The sequence below is a fragment of the Podarcis erhardii genome (genome assembly GCF_964252035.2).
Source record: "Podarcis erhardii genome assembly, chromosome: 10".
NCBI classification, from domain to species: domain Eukaryota; kingdom Metazoa; phylum Chordata; class Lepidosauria; order Squamata; family Lacertidae; genus Podarcis; species Podarcis erhardii.
In genome coordinates this window covers 10,166,897-10,189,864 of record NC_138500.1, presented here as the reverse complement: position 1 = coordinate 10,189,864, position 22,968 = coordinate 10,166,897, and the positions used below count along the sequence as shown (strand labels likewise).

The window sequence follows — 22,968 nt, the reverse complement described above, 5'->3', positions numbered from 1 at the left end:
TGATTAGATTGTATTTCCATCCTCCCTCCTCGTATCAGCTGGCAGTCATCGTAATGAGCCAGCCCTTTCATGAAGCTGAATGTTATAAGATTCAGGAGAGATAAAAGAAAGCACTTCTTTAAACTATGGAATTCACTCCCACCAGGGGCTGAAGAAGGGGGTGCGCTGGGTGTGGGCTGCCCCGGGTGTCGCCACTGAGAGAGGTGACAAAATGCCGGACGGCACTCACCAGGGGCCTGCAGTGCACCCGAGCCATGCGTTTCTCCTGGGAGAGACGTGGTGGCTTGGGCACGTGCAGGCTCGACGCTGCCCAAATGGTCCACCCTCTGTAGGGCGGCTGAGTGGGATATGGCAGGCAGGCTCCGGAAGCCCCACGGTGCAGGCCGCCCCTGGGCACTCTGCCCCAGGCACCCGAGCGACTTCCTCCACCGCTGACTGAAGTTTTTAATATGTGACATTTTAGTGTATTTTTCATCTTTGTTGGAAGCCACCCAGAGTGGCTGGGGAAACCCAGCCAGATGGGCAGGGTACAAATAATAAATTATTATTATTATTATTATTATTATTATTATTATTATTGACTCCCACAGTAATGAGGTGGCTATTTACAAAGGACTGGACAAATTCATGAAGGGCATTTAGGCACAAACTTAATGTACTGGAGTGTAAAAGGTAAAGGGACCCCTGACCATTAGGTCCAGTCGTGACCAACTCTGGGCTTACGGTGCTCATCTCAGTTTACTGGCCGAGGGAGCCGGCGTACAGCTTCTGGGTCATGTGGCCAGCATTACTAAGCTGCTTCTGGTGAACCAGAGCAGCACATGGAAACGCCGTTTACCTTCCTGCTGGAGCGGTACCTATTTATCTACTTGCACTTTGATGTGCTTTCGAACTGCTAGGTTGGCAGGAGCAGGGACTGAGCAACGGGAGCTCACCCCGTTACGGGGATTTGAACCGCCGACCTTCTAATCGGCAAGTCCTAGGCTCTGTGGTTTAACCTACAGCACTACCTGCGTCCCGTTCTGGAGCGATCAGGGTGAACCAGGAGCCTGAATAGTTGGTTCCATCTGGAAGATGCTTCCTAGGTGCCAAAATGGCAATTCCATCCTGCGGCGGCCACAAACACACCCTAAGCTTTTAAGTGGTGAGGATGTGGCTCCCTGCCATGCACACTGGTGCCCGATTTCAATTTGTTGTGGCATAAAAAGCCATATCTGATGCAGCCTGTCATAGAACTTCAGAGTTGGAGAGGACTCTGAGGGTCTTTTGGTCCAACCCCCTGCAATGCAGGAATCTCAGCTAAAGCATCCATGACAGACGGCCACCCAACCTCTGCTTAAAAACTCCCAAGGAAGGAAGAGTCCATCACCTCTCGTGGGAGTCTGTTCCACTGCCGAACAGCTCTTACTGTCAGACAGTTGTTCCTGATGTTTAGTCGGAATCTCCTTTCTTGTCACGTGAAGCCATTGGTTCGAGTCCTACCCTCCGGAGCAGGAGAAAACAAGCTTGCTCCATCTTCCACGTGACAGCCCTTGAGATATTTGGAGGTATTTAGGAAATGGGACATGGCTCCAGCATGCCACAAAGAAGGGTATCGACAAAAGTCTCTCTGTGGCCCATCCCAACGCCACTGGCGCGTCAGCAAATAGCCTGGCGCCTGTCAACGCTTGGGAATATTTTCCCTCCCTTGGAGCAGAAGATCCCAGCGCCCGTAGCACTCCAGTCCTCCTGCGACTCTTACGTAAACAGCCCCACGTGCCTCCGACCTCGACCAAATCCACAGAGGGCTAAATTACCCATTTAGCAAAAAATTTTGAATTTAATTAAAGCGAGAAAGGCAATGGGGCCCCTTCCTTTTATTGCACTTGCCACTGAAGCTGGTTATGAAACTCTGGGTCTGGCTCTGAGAGCCACCTGCCTCTGGCATTCCAGCAGAGGGATGGGGTTTCTGCCTAAACCCTGTCCCAAAGGCTAACCACTGAAATCAAGGCACCGACATTTCATTTGGTAGCTGCAGGGCAACTGTGCAAAGGAAGGAGCGGAACGCCATATCCAGGCCAAGATGGCATTGTGCTTAGCAGTAAATTACCCGTCTCCTTTTATTTGATTTTGTACCTTTTGGGGGAATATTTTAATGATTTTAATGAAGGTTTGGTACAGGATCATAACTTATATTTTCAGGTAGTGGGGTTTTAGCATGTACTCTGAGCGCGATTTGTGGTTCTCTCCCACCCAGCAAAGTGTACCAGTAGGAAAGAGAGAGAGAGAGAGAGAGAGAGAGAGAGAGAGAGAGAGAGAGACTTAATAAATCTAAATCAATTAAGTCCTGTTGAAAAGTTCTCAATAAAGTTAGAAGCCAAAGATGCCCGAGGTAGGGCTAAGTCGTAGTCTGGCTTTTAATGAAAATGCTAATGATTTCTCCTTTTCTGGAATATATTTTGGCTTGCAGTTTCAACAAGATGCACTCCTTCCACAATCAATTCCACACACCTTTATGTCGGTGGTTTTCTGCTTACCCCTCAAGGGGGGTAAAATTAATAAATGATCATTTCTACCCAAAGGGAGTCATGACAAGAAAGAGAAAAAATCATAAACAGGAAGGAAGAGGTTCCTCTTAACACCGGCAAGGGGCCATCAAACTGAATTGCAATGAATTTCGCAGGCAACACTCTCAGACAAAATCCTCAGGTGTTTCATCTGTTGGGAAAGTAAAGAATCTCGCCTTGCAAAATTGCATTTGAAATTTCCACCACCAAAAGCACTGAATGGGTGTCATTGCTCAGATTCTCGGTGCCCAGGACAGTTGTTCTTTCTGCCCAATGGGAGGGCCGGCATTGTGCCCTGCTAGCTGAGAAAAAGGCTTGCTCATTGCATTCTTTTCCAAATGAATTACATGAAGGAAATAGAGTCTAGAGGAGAAGGCAGGGAGTAAACAGTTCCAGAACAGAACATCCTGCCAGTCCTGTCGTCCCTAAAATGTAATGGCTTTCATTATAATACCTGGTACTTCCTTCTCCTCCGTCGACAAACTGCTGCTGGTGTTTTGCTCAGAACAATAACTCAATTCAACAGGACGTCGACAGATTTGCATGCCATGGCTCCGCCATGCCCAATCTCTTTGTTGTATTTGTATAGGTTTCAGCCCGTAACAACAGCCAGTCAATTTCCCCCAACCACTCCATCTGTTTAAACAGGTTCTGAGCTAGAGTTGCCATATTTCAAAAAGTGAAAATCTTATATGATCTCTTATCTGACTCCTCATTTGGGTTTGTGGTACCCACCTTATTTTATGGTTGTAAGTCATTTTTAATTGTTTTTAATATTGTGTTTTAATGCTGTCCTGGGTCCTTAGAGTAAAGCACTCGTAGAAGAAGAAGAAGAAGAAGAAGAAGAAGAAGAAGAAGAGGAGGAGGAGGAGGAGGAATTTCTGTATTTTGTAGATGGCTCGGTTTTGTTTGCGATATAGACAGTCGCATTTTGTTGTTAGCTGGTTTCTTAGGAAATGCTATTGACTGCAGTTGTCTTTGTGTAGGTTCTATGTAAAGTGCAATAGCTACTTCTATCACATTAAGTGAGATACACACACACACACACACACACATATATATATATATCACTAAATAACGAACTCATAGAGATTAGGGAGGAGACAAATATAAGCGACCCAGATCACGCACTCACGAAGGTAAATTTCTACCCAGTTTGTCTGCACAGGGATTTCTTCATTATTACCATTATGTTGGCATTATCTGCTTGTAAAACCACAAGATGTAATGATAGCCACCAACATGGATGGCTTTATAAGAGGATTAGACAAATTCATGGAGGATAAGCCTGTCAGTAGCTACTAGCCATGATGGTTACATTCTCCCCACTGTTCGAGGCATTATGCCTCTGAATACACCAGTTGCTTGGGAATCACAAGTGTTCGTGGCCTTCTTACTGGCTTCTCAGAGGCAATTGGCGACCCACTGTGAGAACAGGATACGCCTTTTGTATGTTCCAGCAGAGCTGGTCTTATTCCCCGGAGTCTGGCAAACGTGGCAAATTCAACATTGGAGTTCTTCTCTCTTCAAGACTAAATTTACCTGGAATGTTAAAGGAACCAATAAAAGATCACCCACACTTTAATTTTGCTCTGCACTTTCTGGGCACAGGTGTTTGCTTTCAGAGGCACCAAGTAGCCCCATGATTTAGGGGGCCCATGGTGTGCTTGTGTGGTAACACACACACAACGTTCCAACATCTGGATGAGGCCAAGCACCGAAGCAGTGCCATGCTCAGCTCTGTGCTTGGCCTCCTCCGCCCAGAAGAAGAGTTTGGATTTGATATCCCGCTTTATCACTACCCGAAGGAGTCTCAAAGCGGCTCACAATCTCCTTTCCCTTCCTCCCCCACAACAAACACTCTGTGAGGTGAGTGAGGCTGGGAGACTTCAGAGAAGTGTGACTTGCCCAAGGTCACCCAGCAGCTGCATGTGGAGGAGTGGGGAAGCGAACCCGGTTCACCAGATTACGAGTCTACCACTCTTAACCACTACACCACACTAGCCCAGCCCCCTTCCAACAAATATTGCGGGGGCAGAAGACACCTCAGCCCCTTAAAATAGGCATGCTGGCGTGCTTTAAAGTTCCTGTCTGAGCACTTTTTCCCTCTCAGAGTTTTTCCCACTCTTTAATGCTTAGTCAGAACAAATAGCAATATGGGCTTTCCACCTAGAAGCACAGCAGTAAAGGAAGTCTGGATGAACCCTATACAGTGGTGCCTCGGGTTAAGAACTTAATTAATTCTGGAGGTCCGTTCTTAACCTGAAACTGTTCTTAACCTGAGGTACCACTTTAGATAATGGGACCTCCCACTGCCACTGCACCACCGGCGTGCAATTTCTGTTCTCATCCTGAAGCAAAGTTCTTAACCCGAAGTACTATTTCTGAGTTAGAGGAGTCTGTAACCTGAAGCGTCTGTAACCTGAAGCATCTGTAACCCAAGGTACCACTGTATGTGGTTATCTGGCATTCCAGGGGACAGCATTACCCCGATGTGACTTTATTCCAGAGCAGTGATCCCTGGAAGATCACAGTGTCATTTCTGCAATATTTGTTCGACTTGCAAATAAAGCAGAGCAGAGGTGGAATCAGAGAGACTGAAGACTTCCTCCCCAGAGAAAGTGCCCCGCTTGGGTCCCCCAGAGTGAAAAGGGACAAGAACGGAGATGCCATGGACAGCTAGGGTATCCAACGTGGTCCAACCAGATGTTGTTGGACTACAAAACCCATCATCCATCACCCTTGGCCAGAATGACTAAAGCTAACAGGATTTGGAGTCCTGCAACATATGGAGGGCGCAAACATCTGGCTTACAGTACAGAACCAGACCAAGACATTTTGTTCCTTGAGGCAAAGAACAAGATGGTACCCTCTGCTCCCATGACACGTATAACAGCCAGGTCGACTAGCCGCTGAATCATCAACACCAAAAATTGTATTTCTATTTAAATTACATTAACAATTTCTGAATTTGCATCTATATGCATATGCCAAACTAATGTGAATCTGTGACCTCTTTTTTGGGGTCATGCATTACCTCTTTTTTAAAGATGCATTGCGTGAGCAACATAGCCAGAAGTCAGAGAGAGAAGAAAACAGCTCTCTGTCCCTCCTTTCTTCAGAGGTTACTAGTGCTTCCTGGCATCACAGCCCTTAGATGCTGACAAGTCCCACATCACCTCTGAACATTCAAGTCCAGCTGGTCCAGTCCGAGAAACTGGGATGCAACATCCCAGGGCCCCACGGTTGCACAATTCATTGCTTCTTTTACATTTCCAACTTCAACAGGGATCAAGAACCGCTATGGTATTCCTGCATTTCAGAGGATTGGACTGGATGACCCTCAGGACCCCTTCCATCTCTACAGTTCTTTGATTCTATGGACATTGCTGATGGGATTACCGTATTTTTTGCACCATAACACTCACTTTTTTCCTCATAGAAAGTAAGGGGAAATGTCTGTGCGTGTTATGGAGGGAATGCCTACGGATGGCAGGGGGGGATCTGCTGCAGTCGTGAGCAGAGGATCCATGGTTCCCCTTCCTTCCCTCCTCCGTGCTTCGCTTTGAAACAGCAAAGCGGGAGAAGAGCCGCTGAGTGGGGAGGAGAGAGGGACAGAGAGCCTGCTTCTTTAAAGGAGCAAAGCGGGAGAGGAGAGGAGCCTTCTCCCCTTATACCCCTCTTCTTCATTATTAGCAGCATCCTTCCCCACCCACCCCACGCATGCTTCTTCTCCCCTTAAACCCCTCTTCTGCATTATTAGCAGCATCCTTCTCCACCCACCCCACGTGTACTCCTTGTCCACAGTGAGACAAGTGGGCCACAGTGGTGCAAAAGCGTAGTTACAAAGCATGGATCCACATGGATCATCAGGATTTTTACATTGGGCTACTCCAAACTCACTGTCAGATCACATGTCTGTGGCCACAGCATGAACCACAAAACTCATACATCCACTGTTTTGTTTAGAATATTTTTTTCCTTGTTTTCCTCCTCTAAAAACTACGTGCGTGTTATGGTCGGGTGCGTGTTATAGAGCGAAAAATACAGTACATCTTCCACTGCACTTGCAGGCAACAAGCTAGCTAGGAGGGTTCAAATGGGTCTGTGGCGCACACAGTGCGGCCCTCCAGCATCTCCCTACTGCTCAGTGACTCACAGCGAAACTTAAGGATTTCCTTTTTTTTAATTTTTAATTTTTAATTTTATTTTATTTTGACAAAGTAATAATCATAAATAGATAAGAGAAAAAAAATGTGCACCCCACCACCAAGACCATTCCATTGTAACTATCCAACCTCACAAAATTTCAACACCTCTTGTGATGGTTTTCTGTTTTAACAGTACAAATTCTACAAACACCCTCCCTATCTCCTCAAAATTATTTCTCCTGCATATTCCCCATCTTACCTTAATGGCACATGTTAATTTATCATTAATAGCTATATCCCACACCTCTTTATACCATTCTTCCATTTTATATTCTACTTGCCCCTTCTCTTCCCAGCTATCATGATTCGTGCAGCTGTCAATAAATTTGTGAGCAAGTCCTCCATAGCCTGTGAACCTTCCACCCCATCATAAATTGATAATAATGCTACCTCTGGGCTTTTGGTCAGCTTTAACCCAGTGATTTCTGTTATCTCCTTAAATACCCTTTGCCAAAAAAAAGGTACATATTTACACTTCCACCACATGTGAACATAGTTCCCTGTTTCCTACCATCCCCTCCAACATAACAGCGAATAGTCCTTGTTTATTTGATTTAATCTGACTGGTGTTAAAAACTGTCTCCAAAATATTTTATACTAATTTTCTTTTATTCTTATAGACAACGTATGTTTCTCTCTTATTTCTCCCCAGCTTTGACTATCTATCTGCCCTGTTGTCTCCTTTTCCCACACCTCTTTTAATTGATCTTCTTGATCCTCCATTTCTACTAATATTTTATATGGTTTCCCCTTTTATAACTCTATTTTCTTCTCTGTCTCCCCTTTTTATAATCATTTTTTTTTCACATTTTGTATATTCTTTGCAGTTCTTGTTTTCCCTTAACCACTTGTTTGTCCATTGCTCCAAGAAGGATTTCCTTTCTAATCAAAGGTTAGACAACCACCAACTACCATGAAATGGTAGGCATTCGCTCTGAATTTGAGAGTCAAATTCTCCCATGTTTTTGTCCAGGTTACAAAAATACCACCTCAGTCTCTTTCAGGGGTTTTCTGTCCAGAGGAAACCAAACTCCTAGGAAACCCTCAGAGCTCGGACTAATTTCTAGAACGTCCAAATACAGTGCAGCATCCCCAAATATCTGCTTTGGAAGTGGATTCTTTCAAGAAAATGTGAGCTGCACCTTCTTCTTCTTTGCATTTTACATTTACAGCTATCTCAAATGAGCATTAAGTCGTCTCTTAATAACATAGTTATTATGAGCATACTATTTTATTTTCTGCAATCTGTGCATGTGTCTGGGGACTGGCAAGGTGTTAATCCTTAAACTGTTGACTCACAATGTGTTCATCTGTCAGTCTGTCGGTCTTTAATGAAGTCAAGTTCCCATTTGCTTCAAAGGGAAGCTTTTAATGAGGACTATAGGCCTACTAATTCTCTCATCCTGACTTTTACCACCACACACACAGACACAAGCAGCCTTATAGGTTGGGCTCTGCTGGGGGTGGGGGGCCTTTGATCCATGAGCCTAATTGGGCCCACCAGCCCTTCTCATTTGGCCCATTCAGGTGGCTTTAGTCAAGCCATTCCCACTTGCTCTGTCTCAGGTGTGAAGCCAATAAAGATCTGGCTGGGCCGAAAAGGGGTTTGCAGGTACCTTTAAACTGATCCAGACTAGCTCCTGGCAGCAAAGCCTTGAAGCCACTACTTAGATTTCCCACACTTGCCCTGAAGGTCCAGACAACATCTGGATAACTGCCATTGCCACATGTCATCCAGTTAATTCCAAAGCTTTCATCTCCTTAGAAAACAAAAGGGCATTTGCATACCCTGCAAGTGTCCTGGAAAAACTGGGAAATCCTGTTGGGTTTTTCCCGCAAGAGCACAGCGGCCATTTTAGGTACTGTGATCTCACTCCCCAAAAGCACTTGGGGGGGCTGTGATCTCATGCGGTGCCCCAAAACATGTGGATTTTTTATGTCGTGCAAGAACATGGCCCTGAAAAAAGCACGTATTTGGGCTCTGTGATCTCACGCCTGTCACATGACTCATGGAAGACAATCATCCCAATTTTGGGACTCAACATGCTGGAAATACAACAGCAATATTGAGATCTGAATCTAAGTGCTGCAACACGTCTTGACAGCTTTTGAGGGGCTTCATGGGCTTCTAGCTCTTTGTTTGTGGGCACAATTCAAAGTCTAGAAGTATTATTTGAAACTCAAGAACTGAAAGAACTGTCCATCCCTCCATAAACCTGCCCATTCTCTGACATCAAAAGCACAGGCCCAGTGCCAAATGTCTCCGCCATCAGAAACCGGGCAGGTTTCAACGCAGATAGGACCTTTTCATTGAGGGCACCGTGACTCGGAAGCTGCAGATCTGAAGCCATCCTTCATATCAAGATTTATTTATTTCATTTCATTTACCCAGGCATTTAATTAACAGAAGCCTCTGAGTGCATTATCTGCTTTCTCTTTTACAGTGGTACCTCGGGTTACAGACGCTTCAGGTTACAGACTCCGCTAACCCAGAAATAGGATCTCGGGTTAAGAACTTTGCTTCAGGATGAGAACAGAAATCGTGCAGCGGCAGCACGGCGGCGGCGGGAGTCCCCATTAGCTAAAGTGGTACCTCCGGTTAAGAACAGTTTCAGGTTAAGAATGTACCTCCAGAACGAAGTAAGTTCTTAACCAGAGGTGCCACTATACATCTGTTCTGTATTTTATTATAGCGCCTTATCCTTCTGCTTTATGGATTGTTCTTTTTTGGGTCTATCAAAAAATGATCACTTGTATTACATACCCCGCAAGTTTCCCGAAAAAAAGGGACACCCCGTTTTCTCACGCGAGAGCATGGCAGACATTTTGGGTACCATTATCTTGCACAATTTTACGCTGAGATCTTGTCCCTGAGAAAAGCACATCTTTGGGGCTTTGTGATCTCATGTGGGACCATAGGCGGAAAGATACATATCCTGGTTTGGGGACTCAGTATGTTGGAGGGTAAGATATTACAGTGGTACCTGTGTTTGCGAACGGGATCCGTTCCGGAGGCCCGTTCGCAACATGAAAAGAACGCAACGCACAGGTTGCGATTCGCCACTTCTGCGCATGCATGTGACATCATTTTGCACATCTGCGTATGTGCGAGCAGCAAAACCCGGAAGCAACCCTTTCCGGTACTTCCGGGTCATCAAGAGACGTAACATGAAAGAACGTAACATGAAGCAGACGTAACATGAGGAATGACTGTAATGTGTTATATTTGAAGCTGCCCAAGGAAGCTGTGGTATGTTTCAGAGTGCGGTGGCTCATCAAGGCAGCCTACACACACGCGCGCACACAAAGGCCACAGCTCCAGCCCCAAAGAGCATTGAAAAATGCAGAGGACTCTGGTTCATTAGAGCAACTGGCCCCAAAACATCACTCTTGAGTCTTCCAAGCCCCCGTGCCTTCTTATTTACAACCAGTTCAGAGGGTGGCCTGGGCTGTGTACTTCTTCCTCCTTGTAGAACTCAAGAGGGAGGGGGATAGGGACAAAAATGAAATTTTATGTCTCTGCCCATCATTGGGTTCTGGCTCCACCTGTCATTATCTCTAGCGCCACCTACTGTTGGCCTCCCTGTTCTCTGTCCTACCAATTCCATTGGGCACCCAACACCACTGGAAAAGTGCATGGTGGGCAAAGAATGATATGGTGGTTAACATTTTTGGGTTTTGGCTGGAGATACCTGGGTTTTCATCCCCATTCAGCCATGAAGTTCATTGGGCATCCTGTGTTCCTAGTGTAGGTCAGATATACCCTTCCCATCTCTGGTCAGCGGTGTCACATGGGTGGGACTTTTGGGCACAGGTCTAAGACACCACTCAGCAGAACAAGTAGAAAGGCCCCCAAATGCATGTGGGCTTGCTTATCATTGAAGTAAATTATGTAATTTCACAATCTTTGGGGGGAGCGGGCGGATAAGCCCATTAAGTGCAGAGTGTATATCAACCTAACTGCACCTTTGTCTCTGGGAGTATTTAATTTCCTCTCTACCTCTGTGCATGTTTATGCCACTCACTATGCAGCCCAGAGGGTTTGGGATCTGGAGGTGTTAAAAAAATCTAAATAAATAAAAATATTTGCCATGCAATGGGGAGCAAGCCAAATTAGCGGGCAGGCTTCCAATATGAGTAACAGCCGAAAAGCCGGTCTTTGGGCAAGAATTCCCAGCATTCCTCGCTCCCCCTCTTCCTTCCCAAGAACCTTGATTCCCCTTAGACTTTTTCTCATGCTCTTTCCTTAGCACAAACCTCCTGCTGCTATTATTTCCTGGCCACCCCTTGCTGGATTCATCTAATTGAGGCTCCTTGGGGCAGGGGCCCTGACATTTAATTCGCCCACAACAGCCCCGACACGCCCTGCAGAGCTGGGTTAATAATGAATAATAGTCCTGCCCGTGAGCAACTCTGACCGACCGTGGGAGAAGTTCTTTGCAGACATCAAGTATGTGAACCTGGAGAACATTCCAGCATGGAGCAATGAGGAGGCCTCAGAAGAGTATTTTATCTTCAGAAAGATGGAAGGATTGCATATCTCCTGGGGAGAAAGAGAGAGAGACCTGTTTACTCCAGGAAGCATTCAAGTTAATTTGAATCTTCTTGGCGGGTGAATTCCATCTCACATGTTAGACCTGGGTTACATCTTCAGAGAGAAGAAAAAGAAGAAGAGTTTGGATTTGATATCCTGCTTTATCACTACCCGAAGGAGTCTCAAAGCGGCTAACATTCTCCTTTCTCTTCCTCCCCCACAACAAACACTCTGTGAGGTGAGTGGGGCTGAGAGACTTCAGAGAAGTGTGACTGGCCCAAGGTCACCCAGCAGCTGCATGTGGAGGAGCGGAGACGCGAACCCAGTTCACCAAATTACGAATCTACTGCTCTTAACCACTACACCACACTGGCTCTTAAGTTAAAGAGAGATCCTATAACTTTCCTCAGATATAGAGCCTAAGAGGCAGAATCGGGCCATTTGTTCATCCAGCCAGGCGTTTGATTGTGAGTGTGCCTTTATGACTATGAAAGTGCAGTAAAATGACTTTATGAAAATGCAGCAGACTATGACTTTATGAAAGTGCAGTAAAATGACTACGTGCAAATTCAACAAAACAGAGAATACATCACAAGACAAATCATAGTGTGACAATAGCAGTTCCATAGCAGCTCAAAAAAAACCCAGTCGCAATGTGTTGCTTAAAACCTGATAAATTAAATAGGTGGTTTTTATAACCACCTGCCTATATTATATGAATCAGGTGCCAGGCAAATGTCATTTTACATGGTCAAAACATTGGCACTCCATATCGGTTCTCCACAAACAGGTTTGTGAGGCTAGTGGCAGAGCTTTACTTTCATCTTCCCTTACATATAAAAAGAAGGGAGACCTGGTTTCCTCAAAGGTGTTTTCCTTTATAACCCCATTTGCAACTCTTCTAACCCCAGGTTGTCGTTCTGAACTAGCTATATCCCAAATATTATTGAACCACATCTCAAGAGGTAGCTGAGCCTGGGATTTACATTGATATGTGATCACTAGACATGCAGCTACCAATATTAAAAAAATAAAATCTTTCTGCTGGTAGTAGGGTCAAAATCTGGGTTTAGTGAAAGCAGGGCTAAGGCTATGTTTTACAAGAGAGGTTGTTCAACAATTTTGGAGATAATATTGAAGACCCTGGTCCAAAATATATATACAACATATTTGTGAGTGTATTCTGAAACAACTTCTTGGTTCAGTAATGGTGCATTGGGGGGGGGGGTCCTGGTTTGGTCTGGTCTGTGCTATGATACTTCCCCAATGCTAACTGCCAAGTTATTTCTGTCCAGAGGGGTTATAGCACAACAAAAGTGGAACAAACATAAATTAGAACATTAAAAGTTATGAGCTTTCAGCAGGAAGTTTCAGGATATGCACTGATTGAAAAGGAAGTACTGTGACCACCTCAAAACACCAGCAGGCACAAACAGTTCATACCCTCCAACATTTCTCCCATGAAAATAGGGACATCCTATTCCACAAAAATTATAATAATTTTGTTATTTATATCCCGTCCCTCTGACTGGGTTTCCCCAGCCACTCTGGGTGGCTTCCAGCAAATTAAAACATCAAGCACAGTAAGATATCAAACATTAAAATCTTCCCTATACAGGACTGCCTTCAGATGCCTTCTAAAAGTCAGATAGTGGTTTATCTCCTTGACATCTGATAGGAGGGCATGCCACAGGATGGGCACCACTACCGAGAAGGCCTTCTGCCTGGTTCCCTGTAGCCTTACTTCTCACAATGAGGGAACTGCCAGAAGGTTCTCAGAGCTGGACCTCAGTGTCTAAGCTAAACAATTCAAAGATAAAATAGTATTATTAATACTACCCCCTAATTATATTCACCCAAGAAGAGGTACGCTGGTAAGACTAAACTCTCAAAAGGGGCTATATGATTATTGTAAAGGAAGAAACACTGATGTAGAAAAATCGATCTACAGAAAGATAGATAGATAGCGACGGATAGATATTCGGCATGCTCGTGTGGCAAGTTGCTCTAGGTATGTACAAAAAGATTTCTATCGCGACACCATCTGATAAAAACAAAACACACCTGGGCTGTTGCCTAGCAATGATGAGGAAAAGCAGCCTAAAGAAGCCTAAGAGGAAATCAGGAAAAAATGGATTTTGTCTCTGTGTTCAATATGAACCGGATGCCTTGTGTACAATATGTGTCCCCCTCTCTGTCCAGGATGGCTCTGAACAAAACTGAGATGCAAAAAAAGCTCTAATCCTGCCTCCAGGTTTTCCACAGGCATCTGGTTGGCCACTGCAAGAACAGGATACTGGATAGCCCATTGGCCTGATCCAACAGACTCTTATGTTCTTATGTAAGCTGTGGGTGAGCTTGGATTCTGCCTAGCTAGGCAGGTATAACCGCCCTTTTTTCACACAGTTATTCCAGGAGAAGAGAATCATTAGCACATGTTCCTTTTACCATCTTGTCCTCTCTCTCTCCCCCACCCTTCCTTGTTTGCCTGTCACGTGAAGGCATTTGTCATTAAACTTGAGGCCCAATCTGCCATCGCAGTTCAGAAAGGTGGAGACACTGCTCTGTAGTGTGGCTGGCAGATCAGCATGCGTATTTATTAAAATACATCTTGAGTTTCATTTCTTCCAGAAGGTAATAAATCTTATACATTTCCTGGTTAGGGTAAAGGAAGAGTCTTGCTGGGTTGGCTCAAAAGTCCAGCTAGTCCTCTTAAAACCATTGTAAACAGCTAAAATCATTAGTGGGATTGGAATAACACTTGTAGTTTAATGGTGGATTTTGTGGAGATGCAAAAGATTCGGATTATTATAAAAGATGCAGGAGGAATGGACCAACAATAGGACCCACAAAGGGGAGGGGGAAGTCCAGGAGATTCTGTGGAATCTTGTTTCTATATTGTATGTTGATATGTTATTGTTGGGAAAGATGGAGGGCACAAGGAGAAGGGGGCGACAGAGGACAAGATGGTTGGACAGTGTTCTCGAAGCTACCAGCACGAATTTGACCAAACTGCGGGAGGCAGTGGAAGACAGGAGTGCCTGGCGTGCTCTGGTCCATGGGGTCACGAAGAGTCGGACACGACTAAATGACTAAACAACAACAACATGTTATTGTAAAATTTTAATTTGAAAAACCCAAATATATAAATTTACCAAAAACAAAAAAAGCCCAGCTAGTCCTGTCTTCAGTTCCCACAGTGGCCAGCCGGGGATAAGGGGGAAATTCAGTTTGCATTTAAAGCCAAATTTATCAGACCCACGCTCTCCGAAAGAATGTGAGAGCCAATATGCAGCCACCCTTCGAAATTCACACTTATGTGAAAGTTCGCTGTGCAATGCCGCTCTCCAACCAATCTTCGCCAAAAATGCAGATGAGGAAGAAGAAGAAGAAGAAGAAGAAGAAGAGTTTGGATTTGATATCCCACTTTATCACTACCCTAAGGAGTCTCAAAGCAGCTAACATTCTCCTTTCCCTTCCTCCCCCACAACAAACACTCTGTGAGGTGAGTGGGGCTGAGAGACTTCAGAGAAGTGTGACTAGCCCAAGGTCACCCAGCAGCTGCATGTGGAGGAGCGGGGAAGCAAACCCGGTTCCCCAGATTACAAGACTACCGCTCTTAACCACTACACCCCACTGGTGTAGCGTGCATAAGCAAGAATATATGTCATGGAATGGTTGTATGGAGAGGAATGGTGGGAGGAACCAGCTGGGGAACCCCCAAGGGAAGAAGGCTCAGGACCCGGGGAGTGGTGGTGGGACGGTGAAGAGTGGTCAGGGGGAGAAGAAGGGGGAAAGAAGTTGACAGAAGCTGAAGGGGTAACAGGGCTTAGTGAGCTGGGAGAGACTGTGGCAGACAGAAGTCAAGAATCAGAAGAGAAGGTGAAGCAGGAGAATGGGATGAGAGAGGCCAAGAGGCAGAGATTGTTAGGATTCTTGCTCCGTGTTTGCAGTCATGGGATTGTTGTCTATCACATGACGGTGTATGTTTTCATTCCACAGTGTGGGAAGTGACAGAGACAGTATGTTTCGTACTACTGTGTTCCAGAATGTAGGACTCTTGTCCTTTGTTTCTTTCTCTTTGCTATCTGATGAGAAAGAGGGAAGGAGCTAAGTCAGAATGCTCCGAGTGTATTATATGTAAATAAAAGTAGATTAGCCAAAATGCTGTGCTACTGAGTTCTGTTACGCAAACTGCAAAGACTCTGCAGGATTGTAAGTGTGATGATGCCTCTTGGTATCAGCCGCTGTGGTGTTCGATCGACCAGGAGGAAGAGAACATACCAGGCGGGCATGTGTCTCTACAAGGGTCTACATGTGAGTAGTGTTAAGTTGTGGGTGAACATATCAGACAACACAGCGATTCTTCCAAAGCAGCTCTTTATTTGTAAGCTGGAACAGAACTGAACTGAAGAGCTCAGTCAGCCTGCTTATATAGAGCTCCAGAACAACGTAACTGTTGCAACTTTCTAAAACTATCCAATCACTGAACGTCACTTTCAATCCTTCATTTGCATAACTATCTACAGTATCCCCCTGCTGGCCCAGGGTGAGACCTTCAGTACATAACAAGTAGGACAATCCTAACAGAGATGAGTCAAGCTGATGAAGAGCCGTAGGTGTCTCCCCTTCCTGCTGCAACAAGCTCCCCAACCCCCTCATCTCCCCAAAACAGAAGAGGCATGAAAGGGGCAGATGAGAGGTTGGCTGCATGCAGGTGCAGTCTCTGTTTGCTTGGAAGTAGCCCTGGGGAAGAGGAGGCATAGGCAGCTGTGAAGATGCAGGGACCTTTAGTCCCAGCAACCAATTTCATGGAATACAACCCACTGGGAATGAGCTGTTGTGCTCCTTAGGCCTGACACTCAGCCAAGTCTGTGGAGATCATGTTTTTGCTAATAAAAAGTTAATTCCAACTTTGGACTGCGTGATTACTGACCGACACACTCTGTGACAATACATTTCTGAAAATAACACATGAAAATACATTATATCAGGGGGAATTACTTGCAAAAAAAATGTGTACATTAGTCAAAACAGCATGTGTTTATTAGGGGGGAAATTGCACTAAAATGCTGAATAATTCACATGGGAATTTGTTTTTTTTAATCACAAATAAAAAAACTAAATTTATGGGGGGGGGGGGAGAGAAAAACTGAGATAAACCAAAATTGACAGCAAACATAGAAAAGGAGAGGGAGAGGGAGACAACGAGGGAGAGGAAGAAGAGGGAGACGAGAAAGTAAACTCTGAGAGGAAACAAACAACAACACACAGTTCAGATCCAAAGAGCTCAAAGAATCTAGGTCTCACCTGCACTATGCATTTAAACAAGCATTCCCTCAAAGATTCCTGGGAATCCTGGGAACTGTAGTTTGTTAAGAGGGTGCTGAGGCTCATTAAAAGGTAAAGGGTAAAGGGACCCCTGACCATTAGGTCCAGTCGTGACCGACTCTGGGGTTGCGGCGCTCATCTTGCTTTACTGGCCGAGGGAGCCGGCGTACAACTTCTGGGTCATATGGCCAGCATTGCTAAGCTGCTTCTGGCGAACCAGAGCAGCGCACAGAAACGCTGTTTACCTTCACGCCGGAGCGGTACCTATTTATCTACTTGCACTTTGACGTGCTTTCGAACTGCTAGGTTGGCAGGAGCTGGGACCGAGCAACGGGAGCTCACTCCATCGCGGGGATTCGAACCGCCGACCTTCTGATCAGCAAGTCCTAGACTCTGTGGTTTAACCCACAACGCCACCCGCGTCTCTGCTACAAGACCCCTATTCCCCTTAGAGGGCTACGGTTCCCAGAGTGGTTTAAACAACCCCTTTCCCTGGGGAACTCAGTGTAGAGAACGCGGGGCTGTATGAGCAAATATTCTGACCTGCTGCAAAGCTGCTTCCTCCGTTCTTAATGGTGGCTCCTGTATTTAAAAAAACTGAAGGGCTAGAGTACCAACGAAGACAAGGCACCTGATCGCACACGGAGAGAGTGCATAATAGATATCTTTCAAGTGGGTGGCATCTGGAGTTTTGCTGGGTGTGATACAGATGGGCCCTTTCAGCTGCGAGGCAACTCATCAGAGCCGCAATTTCATGTACTTAGCCAAATCAAGCCTAGGTATAACCTCTAGACATTTACCTGGTGCTAATTACACCTTCTCTGGGCAACCTGCTCTTCCCTCCAGCCCCTAATTGTTTTGTTACACACACAAATCCTCCTGCAAGCCCACACAAGTGCCTATCGTTTTTCATTATAATTTAGGGGGGGAAATCCGTACTCCCAAGTTTCTCGCTAGAAAAATGAAGAAGCAAAGAGAGAGAGAGAAAGAGAGAGAGAAGGGTGGGTTGCGGAGAAAGGTGAGAGGCTTTGCCAGTGGGATAATCTTTTGCCTACAAATCAGGCCTCTGTTTTCTGGAATTAGACCTCCCACCTTTCAAATGGTTGAGGCAAATTAACTCACACCCACCTAAGGCCATATATTTCTCCCTTTTGTCTGCGGGGAATTTCCTCTCCAGTGATAGATGGGAGAGGTCACGAGCCAAGTGGAATTTCACCTGCCAGCTTAGAAGGGGCAACACAGAAATAATGAATAATGAATTGAGTCCTGCTCCTACAGATTTGCAAACAGGAATTGGAACGCTGGTTGTCAACCCAACAGCCGTAGGAACTGTTAGCGAAGTCAAAATATTCGTCACAACATTGCGGAGCTTTGTTCGCATGAACAGAAGTTGCCAACGAGAGTAGATGATAGCCAGATATTCGGAGTAGACCCATTGACTTACATTACTTTGCAAAAAAACCCAAGATGCATTCTGATTCAATTATTTTTTTTTTAACTGTAACAATCTCAGTTACAGCTACAATTGTATTTGAGATGCTATAAAATAAATAAAAGACAAACATATTGAATTTAACAAATTGGCGCTTAATATTTTTGCTTGAAATACTCCGGGACAAAAAGTGTCATTTTACAAGGTATGTATCCATGGGCATCTACAGTGGTACCTCAGGTTACAGACGCTTCAGGTTACAGACTCTGCTAACCCAGAAATAGTACCTCAGGTTGATAACTTTGCTTCAGGATGAGAACAGAAATCGTGCGGTGGCAGCAGGAGGCCCCATTAGCTAAAGTGGTACCTCAGGTTAAGAACAGTTTCAGGTTAAGAATGGACCTCCGGAACGAATTAAGTTCTTAACCCGAGGTACCACTGTACTTTTAAAAGAAATATTTCACACCCAACATCCCTCCACGCACACAAAAAGCACAATTCAAAACTGTTTAACTTTTTAATACTTTATACTGCTAGGGTGTCTTTTCATTATGCATTCACGATCATTTGTACTTGTGATGATATTGGGGTAGTTATACATGATCCCACTTTCAATACTGTTTTTACTTCACTGCTCCCACATAAAGATGTTGACTCAAGACATTCCCCAGAGTGGCTGGGGAAACTCAGCCAGATGGGCCAGGTATAAATAATAAATTATTATTAAATTATTATTATTCCCTCACACGGCACATAGTTAAACGATGGAACAGGCATCCAACGAAGCCAAACATTGGAAGATTCAGGACAGATTAAAAAAAGGACATCTTCATACCACTAATAGTTATATTATGGGACTTGCTCCTTCGGGAGACCATGAGGGCTACCATCTTGGATGTCCATTGCTTGAAACCACAGGAGGTTTCTGCACTCAGCTCCTGTTTTTAGGCTTCCCTCAGACATCTGGTTGGCTGCTGTGAGAACAGGGATGCTGAACTAGACAGGCCATCAGCCTCATCCACCAGGCTCTTCTTCTGAAGTTCCCATCTAAAGAAGTCACTGCCCTGGGAGAGACCATAGAGCCTAGAGCCTAAAATTTCCCATTTGCTTCCCTGGCTGTGGCCTTCACTCTCTCTTTAAGCTCTTCCAAGACTGTGATTTTGTGGCGCCAGCCCAGCCGCGCCACCCTGGTCGTCTGCGAAGTCAACATCAGGGCTGAAGCTCCGTGTGTGTTCCCAGCAGTTTCTGCAGCTGTGCCGTGGAAGAGAGGGGAAGAGACAATATCTTGCTGGAGAAATCTTGCCTTTTCTTTAAAAAAAAAACCTAATAATAAAGCAACTTATATTTTTGTCTTAAGGCAAATGGAGTGCTGTGCCACAGATACATGCGCCACTCCCTCTTATTATTGGCTCAGAGGGAGCCGTCGTTTAGGACATGCAGAGTCTTCCAATTTTAATCTATACTCTAAATTAGATCTACGAGACAAGTTGCAGGTCTCAGGCACCTTGGAATCCTCTCCTTAGCATGCATATGAGTTTTGGCTCTCAAGAGTTCCACTCAAGGGACTTGTGTTGTTGAGTCTTGCCCTAGTCCCCTGAAGTAGTTGAGCTTTTGGAGAAGGTAGAGCTCTGGATTGGTTTGAGGGTATCAGGCTGGGTGATTCTTTTCAAATATGTTGGAGGGGAGACAGAGAAATTTCACACCCGTGATCCCGGGTGACCCGTTTCCAAGCCAAACCTCACCTAAATTGCCTCCAAATTAATCTCGGCACAGATACTTCAATCAAGGCATTTACAGGTATCTTTGAGAAGCGCCAAGTCCCTAAAGACATGTGGCATAGCCAGCGTGGGATCAGAGCGCAAGCTACAGAGGGCCCGGCTCCCACGCTCGGAATGGAAGATATGCTTTACATTTTAATGATTTTGTTTTAAATTTAGTTTGGCCTGCGTTTTTAAAGTAGCCAACTTGGTTTGGCCTAATGCTTGGATAAGAACATAGGAGCCAACTCCTAGGGGCCAAGGGGCTTTCTCCCCCTCCATAAAATATTTGAGGGGATCAGGGCCCCCAAAGTTGATGGGCATTGCCATTCAAATGGTGTGTGTAGGCCACATCATGTGATCGGTTTATGGAGGACAGGGCTTATCTTCCCCCCCAAAAATAAATAAATATTCAGGTTGGCACCCCTAGATCAGAGCATAGCAATCCTTTGTATTTTGCACTTCTCTGAGCTTCGTTATATGGTTCTTGGCTTAAGAAATGTACCCAAATGCCTTTGAAATGCATATTTTAGAATGCCATACATTTAGAAATTGATCGTTTTATTTCTATGCTGCTTAATCTGTTCAAAATAGAGGAGGTGCCACACTTCTTAACAACAACAAAAAGTGGTGTTGGTACTGCGTACCCTTTAGTACCCTGTAAAAGAAAAAGAAAAGGTACTGATACAATGTGTGTTAAATATGTGTGTGTGTGCAAAATTGACATGGAATAGAAATTGACTCTTCAATTCATCCCTAGTCCCAGCCTCCCAATGCTGGCTTGGAACAGTTTTCTGCCTTATATCTGTACTTAACATGCAGAGGCATTTACTGTTGGTATTTAATTGTGTTGGGTGGGTGGCATGCAACTGTATATCATTCTGGACCATATTCAGTAGCCGAGGTCCAGTTCAAACATCCTGCTTCCGTGTCCTGTGAGTGCTCCACATCTGATGCCATGAAAAAGGGTTCATCCCTTGCCACATGTCTCTGAGCTATGGACATAAACAGGCGACAATTTCCATTCGGACCTTTCTTTGCCACAAGCACCGCCGTTTCCATTCCACTGCAGTTTAGTTTCTTCCAAATGCTATGTTATTCATCTCTTTAACGCAATCTACCTAAATTCAGGGAGGTAGCCATGTTGGTCTGATGCAGTCGAAATATATATATATATATAAAATAAATATATAAAATAATGCCCAGTAGCACCTAGGAGTCGGTCACGACTGGACCTAATGGTCAGGGGTCCCTTTACCTTTACCTTTACCTTTACCTTTACCTTTACCTTTACCTTTACCTTTACCTAGGAGACCAACTAAGTTTGTTCTTGGTATAAGCTTTCATGTTCATGCACACTTCTTCAGATACACTGAAACAGAAGTTTAAACCCAGATGCCAACTTTGCTGCCACATACACCCAGACAACACCATCACTGGACCCAACAACATCAAACATACCATTTCAGGCCTATTTAATTGCTCATCTTCTAACACTGTGTATGCCATCAAATGCCAGTAGTGCCCTTCAGCTCTCTGTATTGAACAAACAGGCCAAACCCTACACCAAAGGATAAATGGACATAAATCTGACATCAGGAATCACATGACAGAGAAGCCAGTAGGAGAACACTTAAATCTCCCAGGACATTCAATACAGGATCTCAAAGCAGCTGTCTTATTACAAAAGAATTTCAGAAATAGACTTGAAAGAGAAGTTGCTGAATTACAACTTATCACTAAACTGAAAACGATGGAGAAACCTGGTCTTAATAGAGATATTGGATTCCTGTCTCATTACATGTGCTAATCATCTGCATACTATCCCTTGCTTTTTCCTGTAGGACTAATTGCAGTCGTTAACAATCGTCAACAGGTTTACCATACCCATTGAGTCAATCACCCATCTCCTACTACCCTTCTGAGAAAAAACCCACCCCACCCTCCCACTATATATAAGGCTCTGGTGACTTCTGTTTCAGTGTACAGTGGTACCTTGGGTTACAGACGCTTCAGGTTACATACGCTTTAGGTTACAGACTCCACTAACCCAGATATAGTACCTTGGGTTAAGAACTTTGCTTCAGGATGAGAACCTCAGGCGTCGTGGCATCAGCAGGAGGCCCCATAAGCTAAAGTGGTGCTTCAGGTTAAGAACACTTTCAGGTTAAGAACGGACCTCCAGAAAGAATTCAGTTCTTAACCTGAGGTACCACTGTATCTTAAGAAGTGTGCATGCATACAAAAGCTTATACCAAGAACAAACTTAGTTGGTCTCCTAGGTGCTACTGGGCAATATACCTAAGTCACAAATTCATGGAGGAAATGCTATCGATCGATGGCTACCAGCCATGATGGCTTTGTTCTGCCTCCACAGCTGGAGGAAGGCAATGCTTCTAAACACCAGTTGCTGGGAAGCACAGGAGGGGGAGAGGTCTCTTGTACACGAATCCTGCTTGCTGGTTACCCACAGGCATCTGGTCAGCCATTGCGAGAACAGAATGCTGGACTAGATGAGCCACTGACCTGATCCAGTGGGCTCTTCTTATGATCTTACATTCTTAATATAGTGTAATTCTTTCTATACTATTCCTTTCAGTGCCAGCAAATATTGATCTGTAGGTAGAGGTCATAGGCAAAAATAAATGGGGCAATGAATTGAAACTTTGCCTCTCTACAATAGGCTAGCCAGAGCCATCTTTCCTATTGGGCTTACTGGTGCGTTGCGCCAGGGTGCTGGCCTCTCAGCGGCGCCCCAGCGAGTGGGGGAGCTGTGAGGCTTTGCCGGTGACCTCCCCTTTCCCTGCATGGCTGCCAGCTGTGCCCCATCAACCATATGGCTGGCGGGCGTGCAGCATGCCTCCTAAGCCTCCGCGGGAGGAGAGGGATCTTTGCCCCTCGGCGCTGGATATGCTTAAGACGGCCCTGAGGCTAGCTTCTACAAACACATGCCTTTCTATTCTGCATTCAGGCAAGATAAAACATCATCAGAGTTCAATGATGCATTCAAGCCAGGCCACAAACACTCGAAGAGGGTATGACACAAGACTGGTGAGGGGTGTGGCCTAAGGAGAAGGGGTATGGCTTGGAGAGAGACTCAAGGGCCAGAAAGAAGTAAGCTAATGTGGCTTCCAAGTCTTATGTTGCCCACTCCAAT

At 45.1% G+C, this 22,968-nt stretch overlaps 1 long non-coding RNA gene across 3 annotated transcripts in view; it reads right to left on the bottom strand.

Moving 5' to 3' along the window:
- LOC309352031 overlaps nt 1-19,784 on the bottom strand; it is a 25,196-nt gene extending 5,412 nt beyond the window's left edge. Inside the window, exons 1-2 of one of the 3 annotated variants that reach the window (XR_014161029.1) lie at nt 18,890-19,784; nt 11,180-11,300 (exon numbers count right to left, since the gene is read on the bottom strand). This is a non-coding gene — a long non-coding RNA (uncharacterized lncRNA). Of the gene's footprint in view, nt 1-3,943; nt 4,089-5,583; nt 5,735-11,179; nt 11,301-18,889 lie in introns of those variants that run through there. The other 2 variants (XR_014161030.1, XR_014161031.1) reach the window with 2 other exon arrangements.
- Nucleotides 19,785-22,968: the final 3,184 nt, after the last annotated feature.